The sequence below is a fragment of the Bombina bombina genome, chromosome 9, assembly GCF_027579735.1.
Source record: "Bombina bombina isolate aBomBom1 chromosome 9, aBomBom1.pri, whole genome shotgun sequence".
Classification (NCBI taxonomy): domain Eukaryota; kingdom Metazoa; phylum Chordata; class Amphibia; order Anura; family Bombinatoridae; genus Bombina; species Bombina bombina.
The window spans coordinates 268132884-268157071 of record NC_069507.1 but is presented as its reverse complement, the minus strand read 5'-3'; positions in this window follow the sequence as shown (position 1 = coordinate 268157071).

Below are 24188 nucleotides of genomic sequence, written 5' to 3'. Positions count from 1 at the left end.
CTTTTTTCACAGTACAGTGACAGAGCAGTGTGTATATAATATAAATGGTACACACAGTGCAGTGACAGAGCAGTGTGTATATAATATAAATGATACATACAGTGCAGTGACAGAGCAGTGTGTATATAATATAAATAGTACACACAGTGCAGTGACAGAGCAGTGTGTATATAATATAAATGGTACACACAGTGCAGTGACAGAGCAGTGTGCATATAATATAAATGGTACACACAGTGCAGTGACAGAGCAGTGTGTATATAATATAAATGGTACACACAGTGCAGTGACAGAGCAGTGTGCATATAATATAAATGGTACACAGTGCAGCATATATAATATAAATGGTACACACAGTGCAGTGACAGAGCAGTGTGTATATAATATAAATGGTACACACAGTGCAGTGACAGAGCAGTGTGTATATAATATAAATGGTACACACAGTACAGTGACAGAGCAGTGTGTATATAATATAAATGTTACACACAGTGCAGTGACAGAGCAGTGTGTATATAATATAAATGGTACATACAGTGCAGTGACAGAGCAGTGTGTATATAATATAAATGGTACACACAGTGCAGTGACAGAGCAGTGTGCATATAATATAAATGGTACACACAGTGCAGTGACAGAGTAATGTGTATATAATATAAATGGTACATACAGTGCAGCAATAGAGCAGTGTTTATAAAATATAAGTGGTACACACAGTTCAGTGACAGAGCAGTGTGTATATAATATAAATGGAATACACAGTGCAGTGACAGAACAGTGTGTATATAATATAAATGGTACACACAGTGCAGTGACAGAGCAGTGTGTATATAATATAAATGGCACACACAGTGCAGTGACAGAGTAATGTGTATATAATATAAATGGTGCATACAGTGCAGCGATAGAGCAGTGTTTATAAAATATAAGTGGTACACACAGTTCAGTGACAGAGCAGTGTGTATATAATATAAATGGAATACACAGTGCAGTGACAGAACAGTGTGTATATAATATAAATGGTACACACAGTGAAGTGACAGAGCAGTGTGTATATTATGTAAATGATACACACAGTGCAGTGTGTATATAATATAAATAGTACACACAGTGCAGTGACAGAGCAGTGTGTATATAATATAAATGGTACACACAGTGCAGTGACAGAGCAGCGTGTATATAATAGCAATGGTACACAAAGTGCAGTGACAGAGCAGTGTATATATATATATATATATATATATATATATATATATATATATATAATATAAATGGTACACACAGTGCAGTGACAGAGCAGTGTGTATATAATATAAATGATACATACAGTGCAGTTACAGAGCACTGTGTATATAATATAAATGGTACATACAGTGCAGTGACAGAGCAGTGTGTATATAATATAAATGGTACACACAGAGCAGTGACAGAGCACTGTGTATATAATATAAATGATACACACAGTGCAGTGACAAAACAGTGTGTATATAATATAAATGGTACATACAGTGCAGTGACAGAGCAGTGTGTATATAATATACATGATACACACAGTGCAGTGACAGAGCAGTGTGTATATAATATAAATGGTACATACAGTGCAGTGACAGAGCAGTGTGTATATAATATAAATGGTGCATACAGTGCAGTGACAGAGCAGTGTATATATAATATAAATGGTATACACAGTGCAGTGACAGAGCAGTGTGTATATAATATAAATGGTACCACAATGCAGTGACAGAGCAGTGTGTATATAATATAAATGTTAGCCACAGTACAGTGACAGAGCAGTGTGTATATAATATAAATGGTACCCACAGTGCAGTGACACAGCAGTGTGTATATAATATAAGTGGTACACACAATGCAGTGACAGAGCAGTATGTATATAATATAAATGGTACACATAGTGCAGTGACAAAGCAGTGTGTATATCATATTTATCGTACCATACAGTGCAGTGACAGGACATATATATAAGTATTTAAGTGGATCATACAGTGTAGTGATAGAGCAGTGTATATATAATATAAATGGTACACACCGTGCAGTGACAGAGCAGTGTACATATGATATAAATGATACACACAATGCAGTGACAGAGCATTGTGTATATAATATAAATGGTACACACAATGCAGTGACAGAGTAGTATGTGTATATAATATAAATGGTACACACAGTGCAGTGACATAGCAGTGTGTATATAATATAAATGGTACACACAGTGCAGTGACAGAACAGTGCTTATATAATATAAATGGTACACACATTGCAGCAACACAACAGGGCTTATATAATATAAATGGTACAAACAGTGCAGTGAAAGAGCAGTGCTTTTATAATATAAATAGTACACACAGTGCAGTGACAGAGCAGTGTGTATATAATATAAATGGTACACACAGTGCAGTGACAGAGCAGTGTATATATAATATAAATGGTACACACAGTGCAGTCACAGAGTAATGTGTATATAATATACATGGTACACACAGTGCAGCAATAGAGCAGTGTGTATATAATATAAATGGTACACACAATGCAGTGACAGAGCAGTGTGTATATAATATAAATGGTAGCCACAGTGCAGTGACAGAGCAGTGTGTATATAATATAAATGCTACACATGCTGCAGTGACAGAGCAGTGTGTATATAATATAAGTGGTACACACAATGCAGTGACAGAGCAGTGTGTATATAATATAAAAGAAAAGCCCGTTTGAAAGGAAATGGAATAAGGGCGCATTGACCCCTACTTACCTGAGGAATGGATGGCTCCGCTGAAGAGGTGGAGTTGGATAGGAGGGGTTATAAACCCTCCCCTGCTGGAAACGTCAGAAGCCATTTTCCCAGGAGCAAGACGGCAGGTGTTGTTGCTGATGGAGAGCCTTTTGCAGGAGTTGTTGGAGGCGGCCAGGAGTCATGGAGAGCAGTGGATTCGGGACCGGTTGCCTGGCGCAGGTGCGGCCGCATCTGGAGTTTCGGCGGCAGGAGGAACGGCATCCCGGAGCGGAGCATGGCCGGCCAGGAGGTCGAGGCCTCCAGAACGGCTCAGTCTGGAGGCGTACGGCAGCAGGCTGAGGAGCGGAGGTGGTGGGCCTGGCAGCCAGGTGACGAGGTCAGCTAGATCGGATGCCGGGAGGAATCGACGGACCGGAGCAGCAGCGGAGGTACGGCAAGCGCCGGTACCGGCCGATGACGTCATGGACGAGCGACGTCGCGAGGAGCTGGGCACAGCCCGTGGTAGGAGGAGGCCCGCGAGAGCCAGTCGGAGTGGCGGAGGCGGTAGCGAGACCGGTAAGTGATGCTGAGTTATCGCAGATGGGGGCTTTTGACGGGGGTAAAGGGGCATTGGTGCAGGCGGTAAGTCTCTGGTGCCGGGAGTGGCCATCCATAAGGCCGAGGGTTGATGCTGTAGGTTGGGGAAGGGATTTTAGGCAGGGGGCTAGCCGGCAGGAGGTAGAAGGGGATAGAGGCTAGGGGCATGCCAGTTTAAGGCTTTCTTAGGGGTGGCCAGCTATAAGGCCTAGGGAGGCGTCAAGCAGCAGCGATAGGGGGCTTTGTTATCGGGTCAGAAGGCGGCTGGCTAGGAAAGGAACAGGGATTAGGAGTGGGGGGTATGCCGTGGTAGGCCTTCTTAGTTAGGACTAAGTGGAGGACATCGCACGTGGCGCCACGCGGTATGGGCGGGAAATCATTTGTGAGGCAGCAGGACGCCAGCACGGCTTGCGGGGGGTAGGCCACGCTTAGGCCTCAGTGTTAGGAGGATAGGGCCTTGTGATAACGGGTAGGGGCGAGTTAGGATACTGGCTTCGCGCAGGGCGGGACAGCGAGTGGGAGGCTATCAGGTCACCTGTATAGCGTGCAGGGGAGGCCGCAGCTAGGCCTCAGTAGTTTGGCGGCAGCGATTTGGGGGCCGTAGATGAAACGGGGGATGTCTTAGCGAGGGGTGCCAATAAAACGGGATGTCTTAGCGAGGGGTGCCAATAAAACGGGGAGGCCCGGACCTGCGGGCTGGGTGTGAGAGGGGCACTCAATAAGGGCACGGCTGGGGTGGGGCCTTTTTTAGTTGCTTAAGGGGGTTTGATATTGAGATCCCCAGTGCATGTAAGGGTTGAGAGGAGGGGGGGGGCGTTAGTTTTGGGGCCCAGTACCATGGGAGGCCTAGACGGGAATGGGGACCCAGCATGAAGCTTATGACGGGTTTTTTCCAGGGGAGGAAGAGGGGGATAGGAGTTGGGGGGGGAGAGTGTATTGATGATTTGTCTCCTTTCAGGGCCAGAGGTGGCGGTAGGACGGGGAGTGGAGGCTCGAGAGGACAGGAGCAATGAGGACACAGCACATCCGGAGCTGTTGGGGGAGACGCCGCTGGTCTTGGAGGCCAGTGGCAACTTTGATGAAGAAGAGGATCCTTTGGAGGGCACGTCATCTGGTTCGGCTGGCCAGGTAGGGAATCTTTCTGCCCTGGCGCAGCTTATACAGTTGTTGTCTCCACCACGGAGAATTGAGGGGGAGGGTCAGGGGACAGGGGTGAACGTAACGGGAGTGAGACAGGGCGGGGGTGGGGAGGATCCTAACACTGTATCTCTTCCACAGGCAACAGGGGTGGTGAGCAGGAGGGGGAGCGATGTATCACCTGCAGGTAGAGCAAGGGGGTCTGGCGGACGCCGGAGGTCTAGGTCCCCATTGAGGTGGCCTCGGGGAGGTGGTCGCAGTCCCTCCCCAGCATGGGGCCGGGTGGAGAGAGAGCAGGACCGAGCAGACACGGCAGGGGGCGTTCTCCTGCACGGCGTGATGGAGTGCGTAGGAGACTGGATGCGAGTGGAGGCCGGGAGACGGACAGGGAGCGCAGGAGAGACCCGGCGCTGGTTAGGTGCCAGGAGCCAGTGTTGGGGCAACAGCCTGCAGGTGAGGTGGCAGCTGGGGGGGCTCCTGTGGTGAGTGTTTCGGGAGGAGAGAGAGAGACTATTGTAGCAAGCTTGAGGGGTATTTTGCTGGCATTAGAGAAACCAGGTAGCGGAGTGGGTACGGTGGCATCGGCCTGGGTGGATCCGGGGTCAGGAACCCCGACTCCGGTCCCGCAGACGGGAGGCGGTTCAGCGGCTGTTGCGGCGGCGACGGGTGGAGGGGAGGTTACTAGAGTGCCGGAAGGGGCCCTTAGAAGACCTTGCTTATGCTCGGTGGGCCCGCTGGGTATCCACCTTACGAGCGATTTGAGGGAAAAGATAGGTAAGAGGGAATTCGTGGAAATCTTCTCCTTGCTTCCACTAGAGCATGTATTGGAGGTAAAGGAGGAGGAGAAGGAAAAGGGTAAAAAGGAGGAGGAGGAGAGAAAAAAGCGGTGGAGAAAAATTCCCAAAACATTCGGGAATTGGACTCGGGCCTTTTATATCTTGGCTAGCGTGGTTTGTGAAAAAACCCCGGAGCAGGGAGCCCCGTTGTTTTGTTACCTTGATGAAATATCAAGTGCATACAGGACTTACGGGGGGATGACGTGGTGGAGATATGATGAGGGGTTTCGTCAACGGATGGCGGTCCGTCCCGAAATGAGGTGGGACGATAGAGACATGGGGATTTGGTTAGAAATCATGACCCCGTTACGGGGGAGCAATTCCTTTCGTGGCTATGGGCAAGCAAGTGGGAGTAGTGGAGCAAGAAGTGGGCCGGGAGCGGCCATTAGGAAGGGCCTTTGTTTCCAGTTCAACGAGGGTCAGTGTAGGTTTGGCACCTAGTGCAAATACAAGCACGAGTGCTCATTTTGTGGAGGCATGCATTCTTGGGCAAAGTGCTTCAAGAAGGGCAAATCCGGAACCCGTGCGGGGGACGTGGGTTCATCGGGCACGACACCGGTGAGGGTAGAAAAGATGGTGCCGTGGTTAGGGGAGTACGCCCTTGAACGGGGTCGCGCGGGGGACGCGGAGTTGATTTTGACCGGTTTTAGTACAGGGTTTGTAATTCCGTTTAAGGAACAGGTTGTTTCGGGGGTTGTGGGTAAACTGAAGTCGGGTAGGGAGTTTCCAGAGATTTTGAGGGAAAAGTTGTGGAAGGAGGTGAATTTGGGCAGGATGGCAGGTCCGTTTCGAGACCCGCCTTTGCCGAACCTTAGGGTGTCACCGCTGGGGGTAGTCCCAAAGAAATCGCCGGGGCAATTCCGGATGATTCATCACCTGTCATACCCGAAAGGACTGTCAGTAAATGATGGTATCGACCCTGAGTTAGTTTCAGTCAAGTACGCGTCCTTCGATAAGGCAGTGGCGGTAGTAAGAGCAGCGGGTAGGGGAGCATTGATGGCGAAGGCCGATGTGGAATCCGCTTTTCGCCTTTTACCGGTGCACCCGAAGTGTCATCATCTGTTGGGTTGAAAGATGGATGATCAATATGTTGTGGACATGTGTCTCCCTATGGGCTGTTCGATATCCTGTTCATATTTTGAAAGGTTCAGCTCATTTGTGGAATGGGTGGTGAAGAGGAAGACGGGGAAGTTCTCTGTAGTCCATTATTTGGACGACTTCTTCTTTGTCGGCCCCGCGGGTTCGGATGTTTGCGAATCATTGGTTAAGGTGTTCGGGGAGGTGACCAGGGAGTTTGGTATTCCGGTGGTGCCCGAGAAGTCGGAGGGCCCGTCCACAAATTTGACTTTTCTGGGAATTGAGGTGGACTCGGTCAAAATGGAGTGCAGACTCCCGAATGATAATATCCGGGACTTGCTGATGGTAATTGAAAAGGTGTTGAGGAGTGAAAAGGTGGTGTTACGGGAGGTTCAGTCTCTCTTGGGTAAGCTGAACTTCGCGTGCCGCATCATACCCATTGGGAGGGTATTTTGTCGGAGGCTATCTTTGGCAACGGTGGGGGTTTCAAGCCCAAGGTTCCATATTCGGCTGAATAGGGAGGTTAAAGAGGACCTAAAAGTGTGGAAAATCTTTTTGGAAGATTTTAACGGACGGCTATTGATTCAAGAAACAGGGTGGTCGGACGACCAGCTGTGTCTTTATACGGATGCGTCGGGGGCTCATGGCTTCGGGGCATTTCTGGATGGGCACTGGTGTGCGGCAGGGTGGCCGCCAGAATGGAGGTCTTGGGGGCTGGCCAAAAACTTAACGTTTTTGGAGCTTTTCCCGTTGGTGGTAGCATTGTGGATCTGGCCGCAAAGATTGAGTAATAAGAGAGTTTGTTTTCATTCGGACAATTTGGGAGTAGTGTGGGCCATTAATAGGCTTACGGCTAACTCGCCGGTGGTTATAAGGCTACTCAGGGTTTTTGTACTGGAGTGTTTGAGGTGCAATATTTCCTTTAGAGCAGTGCATGATACTGGTCGGTACAATGTGATTGCTGATTCTCTGTCCCGATTCCAGTGGGACAGATTCCGGGAGGTGGCCCCGCACGTGGACGAGGAGGGAGTCGAATGCCCGGGGAATCTGTGGCAGCTCGGTTGTCAGGAGCATTGAACCTGGTGAGGGGAGCGGTAGCCCCTAGCACATGGAGGGCTTACACCCGAGTGTGGCTGTTGTGGTGGAAAGTTGTGGAACTGGAGACTGCACAGGGATCAGGTGAAGGGGAACTAGGGATACTCCTTCAGTGGATACAAAGTTGGAGGAGAGAGAGGCTATCGCCTTCGGAGTGTGGCAAAAGGATGGCGGCATTAGCGTTTCTGTTTCAGATGCTGGGAGGGGAGGATTGGACTAAGGTGTTCATAGTTTGTATGGCGGTGAGAGGTTTGTGTAGAGGTGGTGTTCGGCCGGATGGCCGGAGACCGATTACTTATGCTATCTTATCGGGGATAGTGGAGAGATTGAGGGAAGTGTGTTCATCACGTCAGGAGGAGCTGTTGTTCAAAACGGCTTTTGTGCTGGCTTTTTTGGGGGCATTCCGGGTGTCAGAGCTGATGGGTAGGAATCGTTGGGACCGAAGTGGTCTGGGGAGGCAGGATGTCGTGGTGACGGATGGGTTCGTAGAGCTGTGGGTGCATAGGTCCAAAACGGACCAGGCAGGGAAGGGGTCTGTCATAAGGTTGCGGGAGATTGGGGGTAGGTGTTGCCCGGTGACTGTAGTACGAGAGTATTTGGGGGAGACCGGTCACCTGACTGGGCCATTGTTGGTCCATGCAGACGGCTCTTCCCTGTCCAGATTTCAGTTCACGGCGGTATTGCGGAGGGGACTCGTGTTGTTGGGTTTGGAGGGAGCAGAGTTCGGTTCTCACTCATTCAGGATAGGTCATTCAGGATAGGGGCGGCTACGGAGGCAGCGAACCTGGGTCTGGATAAGGAAATTATTAAGAGGATTGGGAGATGGAGGTCAGAGAGATTCCGGGGGTATGTGAGGCCGGGTTTGGTGTTGCAGTAGGAACTGTCTTATGTGGTGTGATCTCTTTCATTCAACAGGCCCGGTGAAGTGTTGGATCCTAGGACATTCCTATGTCTTTTGGGCCAGAAAGGCAGCGGCAGTTAAAGATAATGGTTTTGCAGAAGAGAGAATTTCACTGAGATGGTTTGGGATTCGGGGCATGAAGTGGGACCAAGTGGTGGGAACGGTGGTGGACTATGCAAGAATGTTTGGCCCCCCTAAGGTGTTATTGGTCCACGCAGGGGGGAATGATTTGGGCCTCATGCCCCAGAGGGACCTGGTGGGAAAAATAAAAGTGGATTTTAGGAGGCTTCGGGAATTGTTCTCGGGCATAACAATTATATGGTCAGAGATTGAAACAAGGTTGGTTTGGCGATCTGCTTGGGACTTTAAAAAACTGGAGGCGTCTAGATGCAAGGTGAACAGAACGATCAGTGGCTTTGTAAAAAGGTTGGGGGGCATCGGTCTCCGGCACGTTGAATTCGAGGGTGAGTCTGGTAGGTGTTTCTACCTAAAGGACGGAGTGCATGTAAATGAGGTGGGTTTGCACCTTTTCAATTTTACATTAAAAGAGGGGATCGAAAAGGCCTTGGCTTTGGGAGGCGGTACTCGCTGAGTGCGAGTGGTGGCGGGGGTGCTTGCTATGATCTATTGAGGCTTACGCCTGGTGGATAGTGGATGCACTTTGGTTGGTAGCGGAAAAGAAAGGTGATGGTGTACGCCCCGCCCAAAATGGGTGGGGGCTTGGAGAGAGGTCAATAGGCAAGCACTGTTAGTGTTCAAAGTGTAAATAAAGTTGTAAATGTTGAATCAAAGTTCTATTGGTTAATGTTTGTTAATAAAATAAGCTGCGGCCTTTTCTTCCCAAGAAGTTGTGTGGTGGTCTTTGTTAAGGTAAAGAAATGAGTAATGGGTAATGTGGGGTCAAGAAAAGCCCGTTTGAAAGGAAATGGAATAAGGGCGCATTGACCCCTACTTACCTGAGGAATGGATGGCTCCGCTGAAGAGGTGGAGTTGGATAGGAGGGGTTATAAACCCTCCCCTGCTGGAAACGTCAGAAGCCATTTTCCCAGGAGCAAGACGGCAGGTGTTTTTGCCCGCCCTCCCTCCCTGAGTGTAGTGTGCATTTGTCGCAGCTAGGCAGGGGTGCTTGCTATAATCTATTGAGGCTTACGCCTGGTGGATAGTGGATGCACTTTGGTTGGTAGCGGAAAAGAAAGGTGATGGTGTACGCCCCGCCCAAAATGGGTGGGGGCTTGGAGAGAGGTCAATAGGCAAGCACTGTTAGTGTTCAAAGTGTAAATAAAGTTGTAAATGTTGAATCAAAGTTCTATTGGTTAATGTTTGTTAATAAAATAAGCTGCGGCCTTTTCTTCCCAAGAAGTTGTGTGGTGGTCTTTGTTAAGGTAAAGAAATGAGTAATGGGTAATGTGGGGTCATGGTACACATAGTGCAGTGACAAAGCAGTGTGTATATCATATTTATGGTACCATACAGTGCAGTGACAGAACAGTATTTATACAGTGCTTTTATAATATAAATGGTACACACAGTGCAGTGACAGTGCAGTGTGTATATTATATAAATAGTACACACAGTGCAGTGACAGAGTAGTGTATATCTAATATAAATGGTACATACAGCGCAGTTACAGTGCAGTGTGTATACTATATAAATGGTACACACAGTGCAATTACAGAGCACTGTCTATATAAAATAAATGGTACACACAGTGCAGTGGAAGTGCAGTGTATATATAATATAAAAGGTATACACAGTGCAGGAACACAGCAGTGCTTATATTATATAAATGGTACACACACTGCAGCAACACAGCAAAGCATATATATTATAACTGGTACACACAATGCAGTGACAGAGCAGTGTGTATATAATATAAATGGTACAAACAGTGCAGTGACAGAGCAATGTGTGTGTATGTATATATATATATATATATATATATATATACAGTGCAGTGACAGTGCAGTGTGTATATTATATAAATGGTACACACAGTGCAGTGACAGAGTAGTGTATATCTCATATAAATGGTACACACAGTGCAGTTATAGTGAAGTGTGTAAACTATATAAATGGTACACACAGTGCAATTACAGAGCACTGTCTATAAAAAATACATGGTACGCACAGTGCAGTGGAAGTGCAGTGTGTATATAATATATATGGTACACACAGTGCAGGAACACAGCAGTGCTTATATTATATAAATGGTACACACACTGCAGCCACACAGCAAAGAATATATATTATACCTGGCACACACGATGCAGTGACAGTGCACTGTGTATATAATATAAATGGTACACACAGTGCAGTGAAAGAGCAGTGTATATATAATATCAATGGTACACACAGTGCAGTGACAGAGCAGTGTATATATAATATAAATGGTACACACAGTGCAGTGTGTATATAATATAAATGGTACACACAGTTGAGTACAGAGCAGTATGTAAATAATATACATGGTACATACAGTACAGTGACGGTGCAGTGTATATATAATATAAATGGTACACACAGTGCAGTAACAGATTAGTGTGTATATAATATAAATGGTATACACAGTGATGTGACAGAACAGTGTATGTATAATATAAATGGTACACACATTGCAGTGACAGAGTAGTGTATATATTATATAAATGGTACCCACAGTGCAGTGACAGAGTAGTGTGTATATTATATAAATGGTACACACAGTGCAGTGACAGAGCAGTGTATATATAATATAAATGGTACACACAATGCAGCGACAGAGCAGTGTATATATTATATCAATGGTACACACAGTGCAGTGACAGAGCAGTGTATATATTATATAAATGGTACATACAGTGCTGTGACAGAGCAGTGTATATATAATATTAACGGTACATACAGTACAGTGATAGTAAAGTGTGTATATAATATAAATGGTACACACAGTGCAGTAACAGAGTAGTGTATATATAATATAAATGGTACATACAGTGCATTGACAGAGCAGTGTTTATATTATATAAATGGTACATACAGTGCTGTGACAGAGCAGTGTATATATAATTTAAATAGTACACACATTGCAGTAACAGAGTAGTGTATATATAATATAAATGGTACATACAGTGCATTGACAGAGCAGTGTTTATATTATATAAATGGTACATACAGTGCAGTGACAGAGCAGTGTAAAGATAATATAAATGGTACTCACAGTGCAGTGACAGAGTAGTGTGTATATAATATAAATGGTACACACATTGCAGTGACAGAGTAGTGGATATATTATATAAATGGTACCCACAGTGCAGTGACAGAGTAGTGTATATATAATATAAATGGTACACACAGTGCAGTGACAGAGCAGTGTATATATAATATAAATGGTAGAGACAATGCAGCGACAGAGCAGTGTATATATTATATCAATGGTACACACAGTGCAGTGTGTATATAATATAAATGATACGTACAGTACAGTGACAGTACAGTGTGTATATAATATAAATGGTACACACAGTGCAGCGACAGAGCAGTATATGTATAATATAAATGGTACACACAGTGCAGCGACAGAGCAGTGTATATATAATATAAATGGTACACACAATGCAGTGACAGAGCAGTGTATATATAATATAAATGGTACACACAGTGCAGCTACAGAGCAGTGTATATATTATATCAATGGTACACACAGTGCAGTGTATATATAATATAAATGGTACATACAGTACAGTGACAGAGCAGTATGTATATAATATAAATGTTACATACAGTGCAGTGACAGAGCAGTGTATATAATATAAATGGTACATACAGTACAGTGACAGTACAGTGTGTATATAATCTAAATGGTACACATAGTGCAGTAACAGAGTATTGTGTATATAATATAAATGGTACATACAGTGCATTGACAGAGCAGTGTTTATATTATATAAATGGTACATACAGTGCTGTGACAGAGCAGTGTATATATAATTTAAATAGTACACACATAGCAGTGTAAAGATAATATAAATGTTACTCACAGTGCAGTGACAGAGTAGTGTGTATATAGTATAAATGGTACACACATTGCAGTGACAGAGTAGTGTATATATTATATAAATGGTACCAACAGTGCAGTGACAGAGTAGTGTGTATATTATATAAATGGTACACACAGTGCAGTGACAGAGCAGTGTATATATAATATAAATGGTACACACAATAAAGCGACAGAGCAGTGTATATATAATTTAAATAGTACACACATTGCAGTGTTTATATAATATAAATGGTACAGACAGTGCAGTGACAGAGCAGTGTGTATATAATATAAATGGTACTCACAGTGCAGTGACAGAGTAGTGTGTATATAATATAAATGGTACAGACAGTGCAGTGACAGAGCAGTGTGTATATAATATAAATGGTACACACAGTGCAGTGACAGAGCAGTGTGTATATAATATAAATGGTACACACAGTGCAGTGACAGAGCAGTGTGTATATAATATAAATGGTACACACAGTGCAATTACAGAGCACTGTCTATATAAAATAAATATTACACACAGTGCAGTGGAAGTGCAGTGTGTATATAATATAAATGGTACACACAGTGCAGAAACACAGCAGTGCTTATATTATATAAATGGTGCACACACTGCAGCAACACCGCAAAGCATATATATTATAACTGGCACACACAATGCAGTGACAGTGCACTGTGTATATAATATAAATGGTACACACAGTGCAGTGAAAGAGCAGTGTATATATAATATCAATGGTACACACAGTGCAGTGACAGAGCAGTGTATATATAATATAAATGGTACACACAGTGCAGTGTGTATATAATATAAATGGTACACACAGTGGAGGAACACAGCACTGCTTATATATATATATATATATATATATATATATATATATATATATATATATATATATATATATATATATATATATGGTACACACACTGCAGCAACACAGCAAAGCATATATATTATAACTGGAACACACAAATGCAGTGACAGTGCACTGTGTATAAAATATAAATGGTACACACAGTGCAGTGAAAGAGCAGTGTGTATATAATATCAATGGTACACACAGTGTAGTGACAGAGCAGTGTATATATATATATATATATATATATATATATATATATATATATATATATATATATATATATAATATAATATAATATAAATGGTAAACACAGTGCAGTGTGTATATAATATAAATGATACACACAGTTGAGTGCAGAGCAGTATGTAAATAATATACATGGTATATACAGTACAGTGACAGTGCAGTGTATATATAATATAAATGGCACACACAGTGCAGTAACAGATTAGTGTGTATATAATATAAATGGTACACACAGTGATGTGACAGAACAGTGTATATATAATATAAATGGTACATACAGTGCAGTGTTTATATAATATAAATGGTACACACATTGCAGTGACAGAGTAGTGTATATATTATATAAATGGTACCCACAGTGCAGTGACAGAGTAGTGTGTATATTATATAAATGGTACACACAGTGCAGTGACACAGCAGTATATGTATAATATAAATGGTACACACAATGCAGTGCAAGAGCAGTGTATATATAATATAAATGGTACACACAGTGCAGTAACAGAGTAGTGTATATATAATATAAATGGTACACACAGTGCATTGACAGAGCAGTGTTTATATTATATAAATGATACATACAGTGCTGTGACAGAGCAGTGTATATATAATTTAAATAGTACACACATTGCAATGTTTATATAATATAAATGGTACATACAGTGCAGTGACAGAGCAGTGTATATATAATATAAATGGTACTCACAGTGCAGTGACAGAGTAGTGTGTATATAATATAAATGGTAAAGACAGTGCAGTAACAGAGCAGTGTGTATATAATATAAATGTTACACACAGTGCAGCGACAGAGCAGTGTATATATAATATAAATGGTACATACAGTACAGTGACAGTACATTGTGTATATAATATAAATGGTACACACAGTGCAGTAACAGAGTAGTGTATATATAATATAAATGGTACATACAGTGCATTGACAGAGCAGTGTTTATATTATATAAATGGTACATACAGTGCAGTGACAGAGCAGTGTATATATAATATAAATGTTACTCACAGTGCAGTGACAGAGTAGTGTGTATATAATATAAATGGTACAGACAGTGCACTGAGAGCAGTGTGTATATAATATAAATGGTACACACAGTGCAGTGACAGAGCAGTATGTGTGTAATATAAATGGTACACACAGTGCAGTGACAGAGCAGTGTGTATATAATATAAATGTTACACACAGTGCAATTACAGAGCAGTGTGTATATAATATAAATGGTACACACAGTGCAGTGGAAGTGCAGTGTGTATATAATATAAATGGTACACACAGTGCAGTGAAAGTGCAGTGTGTATATAATATAAATGGTACACACAGTGCAGTGGAAGTGCAGTGTGTATATAATATAAATGGTACACACAGTGGAGGAACACAGCACTGTTTATATTATATATATATATATATATATATATATATATATATATATATATATATATATATATATATATATATATATATATATGGTACACACACTGCAGCAACACAGCAAAGCATATATATTATAACTGGAACATACAAATGCAGTGACAGTGCACTGTGTATATAATATAAATGGTACACACAGTGCAGTGAAAGAGCAGTGTGTATATAATATCAATGGTACACACAGTGCAGTGACAGAGCAGTGTATATATATATATATATATATATATATATATAAATGGTACACACAGTGCAGTATGTATATAATATAAATGATACACACAGTTGAGTGCAGAGCAGTATGTAAATAATATACATGGTATATACAGTACAGTGACAGTGCAGTGTATATATAATATAAATGGCACACACAGTGCAGTAACAGATTAGTGTGTATATAATATAAATGGTACACACAGTGATGTGACAGAACAGTGTATATATAATATAAATGGTACATACAGTGCAGTGTTTATATAATATAAATGGTACACACATTGCAGTGACAGAGTAGTGTATATATTATATAAATGGTACCCACAGTGCAGTGACAGAGTAGTGTGTATATTATATAAATGGTACACACAGTGCAGTGACACAGCAGTATATGTATAATATAAATGGTACACACAATGCAGTGCAAGAGCAGTGTATATATAATATAAATGGTACACACAGTGCAGAGACAGAGCAGTGTATATATTATATCAATGGTACACACAGTACAGTGTGTATATAATATAAATGGTACACACAGTGCAGTAACAGAGTAGTGTATATATAATATAAATGGTACACACAGTGCATTGACAGAGCAGTGTTTATATTATATAAATGATACATACAGTGCTGTGACAGAGCAGTGTATATATAATTTAAATAGTACACACATTGCAGTGTTTATATAATATAAATGGTACATACAGTGCAGTGACAGAGCAGTGTATATATATAATATGAATGGTACTCACAGTGCAGTAACAGAGTAGTGTATATATAATATAAATGGTACATACAGTGCATTGACAGAGCAGTGTTTATATTATATAAATGGTACATACAGTGCTGTGACAGAGCAGTGTATATATATAATTTAAATAGTACACACATTGCAGTAACAGAGTAGTGTATATATAATATAAATGGTACATACAGTGCATTGACAGAGCAGTGTTTATATTATATAAATGGTACATACAGTGCAGTGACAGAGCAGTGTAAAGATAATATAAATGGTACTCACAGTGCAGTGACAGAGTAGTGTGTATATAATATAAATGGTACACACATTGCAGTGACAGAGTAGTGGATATATTATATAAATGGTACCCACAGTGCAGTGACAGAGTAGTGTATATATAATATAAATGGTACACACAGTGCAGTGACAGAGCAGTGTATATATAATATAAATGGTAGAGACAATGCAGCGACAGAGCAGTGTATATATTATATCAATGGTACACACAGTGCAGTGTGTATATAATATAAATGATACGTACAGTACAGTGACAGTACAGTGTGTATATAATATAAATGGTACACACAGTGCAGCGACAGAGCAGTATATGTATAATATAAATGGTACACACAGTGCAGCGACAGAGCAGTGTATATATAATATAAATGGTACACACAATGCAGTGACAGAGCAGTGTATATATAATATAAATGGTACACACAGTGCAGCTACAGAGCAGTGTATATATTATATCAATGGTACACACAGTGCAGTGTATATATAATATAAATGGTACATACAGTACAGTGACAGAGCAGTGTGTATATAATATAAATGTTACATACAGTGCAGTGACAGAGCAGTGTATATAATATAAATGGTACATACAGTACAGTGACAGTACAGTGTGTATATAATCTAAATGGTACACATAGTGCAGTAACAGAGTATTGTGTATATAATATAAATGGTACATACAGTGCATTGATAGAGCAGTGTTTATATTATATAAATGGTACATACAGTGCTGTGACAGAGCAGTGTATATATAATTTAAATAGTACACACATAGCAGTGTAAAGATAATATAAATGTTACTCACAGTGCAGTGACAGAGTAGTGTGTATATAGTATAAATGGTACACACATTGCAGTGACAGAGTAGTGTATATATTATATAAATGGTACCCACAGTGCAGTGACAGAGTAGTGTGTATATTATATAAATGGTACACACAGTGCAGTGACAGAGCAGTGGATATATTATATAAATGGTACCCACAGTGCAGTGACAGAGCAGTGTATATATAATATAAATGGTAGAGACAATGCAGCGACAGAGCAGTGTATATATTATATCAATGGTACACACAGTGCAGTGTGTATATAATATAAATGATACGTACAGTACAGTGACAGTACAGTGTGTATATAATATAAATGGTACACACAGTGCAGCGACAGAGCAGTATATGTATAATATAAATGGTACACACAGTGCAGCGACAGAGCAGTGTATATATAATATAAATGGTACACACAATGCAGTGACAGAGCAGTGTATATATAATATAAATGGTACACACAGTGCAGCTACAGAGCAGTGTATATATTATATCAATGGTACACACAGTGCAGTGTATATATAATATAAATGGTACATACAGTACAGTGACAGAGCAGTGTGTATATAATATAAATGTTACATACAGTGCAGTGACAGAGCAGTGTATATAATATAAATGGTACATACAGTACAGTGACAGTACAGTGTGTATATAATCTAAATGGTACACATAGTGCAGTAACAGAGTATTGTGTATATAATATAAATGGTACATACAGTGCATTGATAGAGCAGTGTTTATATTATATAAATGGTACATACAGTGCTGTGACAGAGCAGTGTATATATAATTTAAATAGTACACACATAGCAGTGTAAAGATAATATAAATGTTACTCACAGTGCAGTGACAGAGTAGTGTGTATATAGTATAAATGGTACACACATTGCAGTGACAGAGTAGTGTATATATTATATAAATGGTACCCACAGTGCAGTGACAGAGTAGTGTGTATATTATATAAATGGTACACACAGTGCAGTGACAGAGCAGTGTATATATAATATAAATGGTACACACAATAAAGCGACAGAGCAGTGTATATATAATTTAAATAGTACACACATTGCAGTGTTTATATAATATAAATGGTACAGACAGTGCAGTGACAGAGCAGTGTGTATATAATATAAATGGTACTCACAGTGCAGTGACAGAGTAGTGTGTATATAATATAAATGGTACAGACAGTGCAGTGACAGAGCAGTGTGTATATAATATAAATGGTACACACAGTGCAGTGACAGAGCAGTGTGTATATAATATAAATGGTACACACAGTGCAGTGACAGAGCAGTGTGTATATAATATAAATGGTACACACAGTGCAATTACAGAGCACTGTCTATATAAAATAAATATTACACACAGTGCAGTGGAAGTGCAGTGTGTATATAATATAAATGGTACACACAGTGCAGGAACACAGCAGTGCTTATATTATATAAATGGTGCACACACTGCAGCAACACCGCAAAGCATATATATTATAACTGGCACACACAATGCAGTGACAGTGCACTGTGTATATAATATAAATGGTACACACAGTGCAGTGAAAGAGCAGTGTATATATAATATCAATGGTACACACAGTGCAGTGACAGAGCAGTGTATATATAATATAAATGGTACACACAGTGCAGTGTGTATATAATATAAATGGTACACACAGTGGAGGAACACAGCACTGCTTATATATATATATATATATATATATATATATATATATATATATATATATATATATATATATATATATATATGGTACACACACTGCAGCAACACAGCAAAGCATATATATTATAACTGGAACACACAAATGCAGTGACAGTGCACTGTGTATAAAATATAAATGGTACACAGTGCAGTGAAAGAGCAGTGTGTATATAATATCAATGGTACACACAGTGTAGTGACAGAGCAGTGTGTATATATATATATATATATATATATATATATATATATATATATATATATATAATATAATATAATATAAATGGTAAACACAGTGCAGTGTGTATATAATATAAATGATACACACAGTTGAGTGCAGAGCAGTATGTAAATAATATACATGGTATATACAGTACAGTGACAGTGCAGTGTATATATAATATAAATGGCACACACAGTGCAGTAACAGATTAGTGTGTATATAATATAAATGGTACACACAGTGATGTGACAGAACAGTGTATATATAATATAAATGGTACATACAGTGCAGTGTTTATATAATATAAATGGTACACACATTGCAGTGACAGAGTAGTGTATATATTATATAAATGGTACACACAGTGCAGTGACACAGCAGTATATGCATAATATAAATGGTACACACAATGCAGTGCAAGAGCAGTGTATATATATAATATAAATGGTACACACAGTGCAGAGACAGAGCAGTGTATATATTATATCAATGGTACACACAGTACAGTGTATATATAATATAAATGGTACACACAGTGCAGTAACAGAGTAGTGTATATATAATATAAATGGTACACACAGTGCATTGACAGAGCAGTGTTTATATTATATAAATGATACATACAGTGCTGTGACAGAGCAGTGTATATATAATATAAATGGTACTCACAGTGCAGTGACAGAGTAGTGTGTATATAATATAAATGGTAAAGACAGTGCAGTAACAGAGCAGTGTGTATATAATATAAATGTTACACACAGTGCAGCGACAGAGCAGTGTATATATAATATAAATGGTACATACAGTACAGTGACAGTACATTGTGTATATAATATAAATGGTACACACAGTGCAGTAACAGAGTAGTGTATATATAATATAAATGGTACATACAGTGCATTGACAGAGCAGTGTTTATATTATATAAATGGTACATACAGTGCAGTGACAGAGCAGTGTATATATAATATAAATGTTACTCACAGTGCAGTGACAGAGTAGTGTGTATATAATATAAATGGTACAGACAGTGCACTGAGAGCAGTGTGTATATAATATAAATGGTACACACAGTGCAGTGACAGAGCAGTATGTGTGTAATATAAATGGTACACACAGTGCAGTGACAGAGCAGTGTGTATATAATATAAATGGTACACACAGTGCAATTACAGAGCAGTGTGTATATAATATAAATGGTACACACAGTGCAGTGGAAGTGCAGTGTGTATATAATATAAATGGTACACACAGTGCAGTGAAAGTGCAGTGTGTATATAATATAAATGGTACACACAGTGCAGTGGAAGTGCAGTGTGTATATAATATAAATGGTACACACAGTGGAGGAACACAGCACTGTTTATATTATATATATATATATATATATATATATATATATATATATATATATATATATATATATATATATATATATATATATATGGTACACACACTGCAGCAACACAGCAAAGCATATATATTATAACTGGAACATACAAATGCAGTGACAGTGCACTGTGTATATAATATAAATGGTACACACAGTGCAGTGAAAGAGCAGTGTGTATATAATATCAATGGTACACACAGTGCAGTGACAGAGCAGTGTATATATATATATATATATATATATATATATATATATATATATATATATATAAATATAATATAAATGGTACACACAGTGCAGTATGTATATAATATAAATGATACACACAGTTGAGTGCAGAGCAGTATGTAAATAATATACATGGTATATACAGTACAGTGACAGTGCAGTGTATATATAATATAAATGGCACACACAGTGCAGTAACAGAGTAGTGTGTATATAATATAAATGGTACACACAGTGCATTGACAGAGCAGTGTATATATAATATAAATGGTACATACAGTGCAGTGTTTATATAATATAAATGGTACACACATTGCAGTGACAGAGTAGTGTATATATTATATAAATGGTACCCACAGTGCAGTGACAGAGTAGTGTGTATATTATATAAATGGTACACACAGTGCAGTGACACAGCAGTATATGTATAATATAAATGGTACACACAATGCAGTGCAAGAGCAGTGTATATATAATATAAATGGTACACACAGTGCAGAGACAGAGCAGTGTATATATTATATCAATGGTACACACAGTACAGTGTGTATATAATATAAATGGTACACACAGTGCAGTAACAGAGTAGTGTATATATAATATAAATGGTACACACAGTGCATTGACAGAGCAGTGTTTATATTATATAAATGATACATACAGTGCTGTGACAGAGCAGTGTATATATAATTTAAATAGTACACACATTGCAGTGTTTATATAATATAAATGGTACATACAGTGCAGTGACAGAGCAGTGTATATATATATAATATAAATGGTACTCACAGTGCAGTGACAGAGTAGTGTGTATATAATATAAATGGTAAAGACAGTGCAGTAACAGAGCAGTGTGTATATAATATAAATGGTACATACAGTGCATTGACAGAGCAGTGTGTATATAATATAAATGGTACACACAGTGCAGTGACAGAGCAGTGTGTATATAATATAAATGGTACACTCAGTGCAGTGACAGAGCAGTGTGTATATAATATAAATGTTACACACAGTGCAGCGACAGAGCAGTGTGTATATAATATAAATGGTACACACAGTGCAGTGACAGAGCATTGTATATAAATAATATAAATGATACACACAGTGCATTGAGAGAGTAGTGTGTATATAATATAAATGATACATACAGTGCATTGACAGAGCAGTGTATACATTATATAAATGGTACACACAGTGCAGTGACAGTAGTGTGTATATAATATAAATGTTACACACAGTGCAGTGGCAGAGTAGTGTGAATATAATATAAATGGTACATTTAGTGCAGTGACAGAACAGTGTGTATATAAGTGTTTCATACAGTGCAGTGTATATATAATATTTATGATACACAGTGCAGTGACAGAGCAGTATGTATTAGACATGTGCATGGCGAAAAAATTCAGTTCGGTTCGATTCAGATTTTTTCGAATTTCGATTCGGATCCATTCGAATTCGGAAAATCAATTTGGTTTGGATTCGTTTCGGATTTATTCGGATTCAAATAAATTCGGCTCGATTCGATTTGATTTAGTTCGGTTCGGAAATTCGGAATTTTGGTAAGTATTAGGTGGGATGTGCTGTGTATTAGACCAGTATTATGTACTTTATATTAGGTGTTACCCATAGCAGAGTGATATAACAATATACTGTGCAATACTAGTGTAATGCATGGCCATCCGAATCTGCCGAATAAATCCGAATTAATTCGGATTTATTCGGTAGATTCGGCACTATTTTAATTCGGAAATTTGAATCGATCCGAATCCCGAATTTACCAAATTCTGCCAAATTTCCTAATCGATCCGAAACAAATCGCACATTTCTAGTGTGTATATAATTTAAATGGTACACACAATGCAGTGTGTATATAATATAAATAATCCACAGTGCAGTGACAAAGCAGTATTTAATATCATATTTATGGTACACAGTGCAGTGTGTATATAATATAAATTGTAAACACAATGCAGTGGCAGAGCAGTGTGTATATAATATAAATGGTACAGACAGTGCAGTAAAAGAGCAGTGTGTATATAATATAAATGGTACAGACAGCGCAGTGACAGAGCAGTGTGTATATAATATAAATGGTACAGACAGTGCAGTGACAGAGCAGTGGGTATATAATATAAATGGTACAGACAGCACAGTGACAGAGCAGTGTGTATATAATATAAATGGTACAGACAGCGCAGTGACAGAGCAGCGTGTATATAATTTAAATGGTACACACAATGCAGTGTGTATATAATATAAATAATACACAGTGCAGTGACAAAGCAGTATGTAATATCATATTTATAGTACACAGTGCAGTGTGTATATAATATAAATGGTAAACACAATGCAGTGACAGAGCAGTGATTATATAATATAAATGGTAAACACAATGCAGTGACAGAGCAGTGTATATATAATATAAATGGTGTACCATTTATATTATATACACACTGCTCTGTCACTGCACTGTATGTACCATTTATATAATATACACACTGCTCTGTTACTGCACTGTGTGTGCCATTTATATTATTTACACACTGCTCTGTCACTGCATTGTGTGTACCATTTATATTATATACACACTGCTCTGTCACTGCACTGTGTGTAGCACTTATATTATATATACACTGTTCTGTCACTGCACTGTGTGTACCATTTATATTATATACACACTGCTCTGTCACTGCACTGTGTGTACCATTTATATTATATACACACTGCTCTGTCACTGCACTGTGTGTACTATTTATATAATATACACACTGCTCTGTCATTGCACTGGGTGTACTATTTATATTATATACACACTGCTCTGTGTGTACCATTTATATTATATACACACTGCTCTGTCACTGCACGGTGTGTACCATTTATATTATATATACACTGCTCTGTCACTGCATTGTGTTTACCATTTATATTATATACACACTGCACTGTGTACCATAAATATGATATTACACACTGCTTTGTCACTGCACTGTGTATTATTTATATTATATACACACTGTTCTGTCACTGCACTGTGTGTAGCACTTATATTATATACACACTGCTCTGTCACTGCACTGTGTGTACCATTTATATTATATACACACTGCTCTGACACTGCACTGTGTGTACCATTTATATTATATATACACTGGTCTGTCACTGCATTGTGTTTACCATTTATATTATATATACACTGTTCTGTCACTTTACTGTGTGTACCATTTATATTATATACACACTGCTCTGTCACTGCACTGTGTGTGCCATTTATATTATATACACACTGCTATGTCACTGCACTGTGTGTACCATTTTTATTATATACACACTGCTCTGTCACTGCACTGTGTGTACTATTTATATAATATACACACTGCTCTGTCATTGCACTGGGTGTACTATTTATATTATATACACACTGCTCTGTGTGTACCATTTATATTATATACACACTGCTCTGTCACTGCACTGTTTGTACCATTTATATTATATATACACTGCTCTGTCACTGCATTGTGTTTACCATTTATATTATATACACACTGCACTGTGTACCATAAATATGATATTACACACTGCTTTGTCAAAGCAC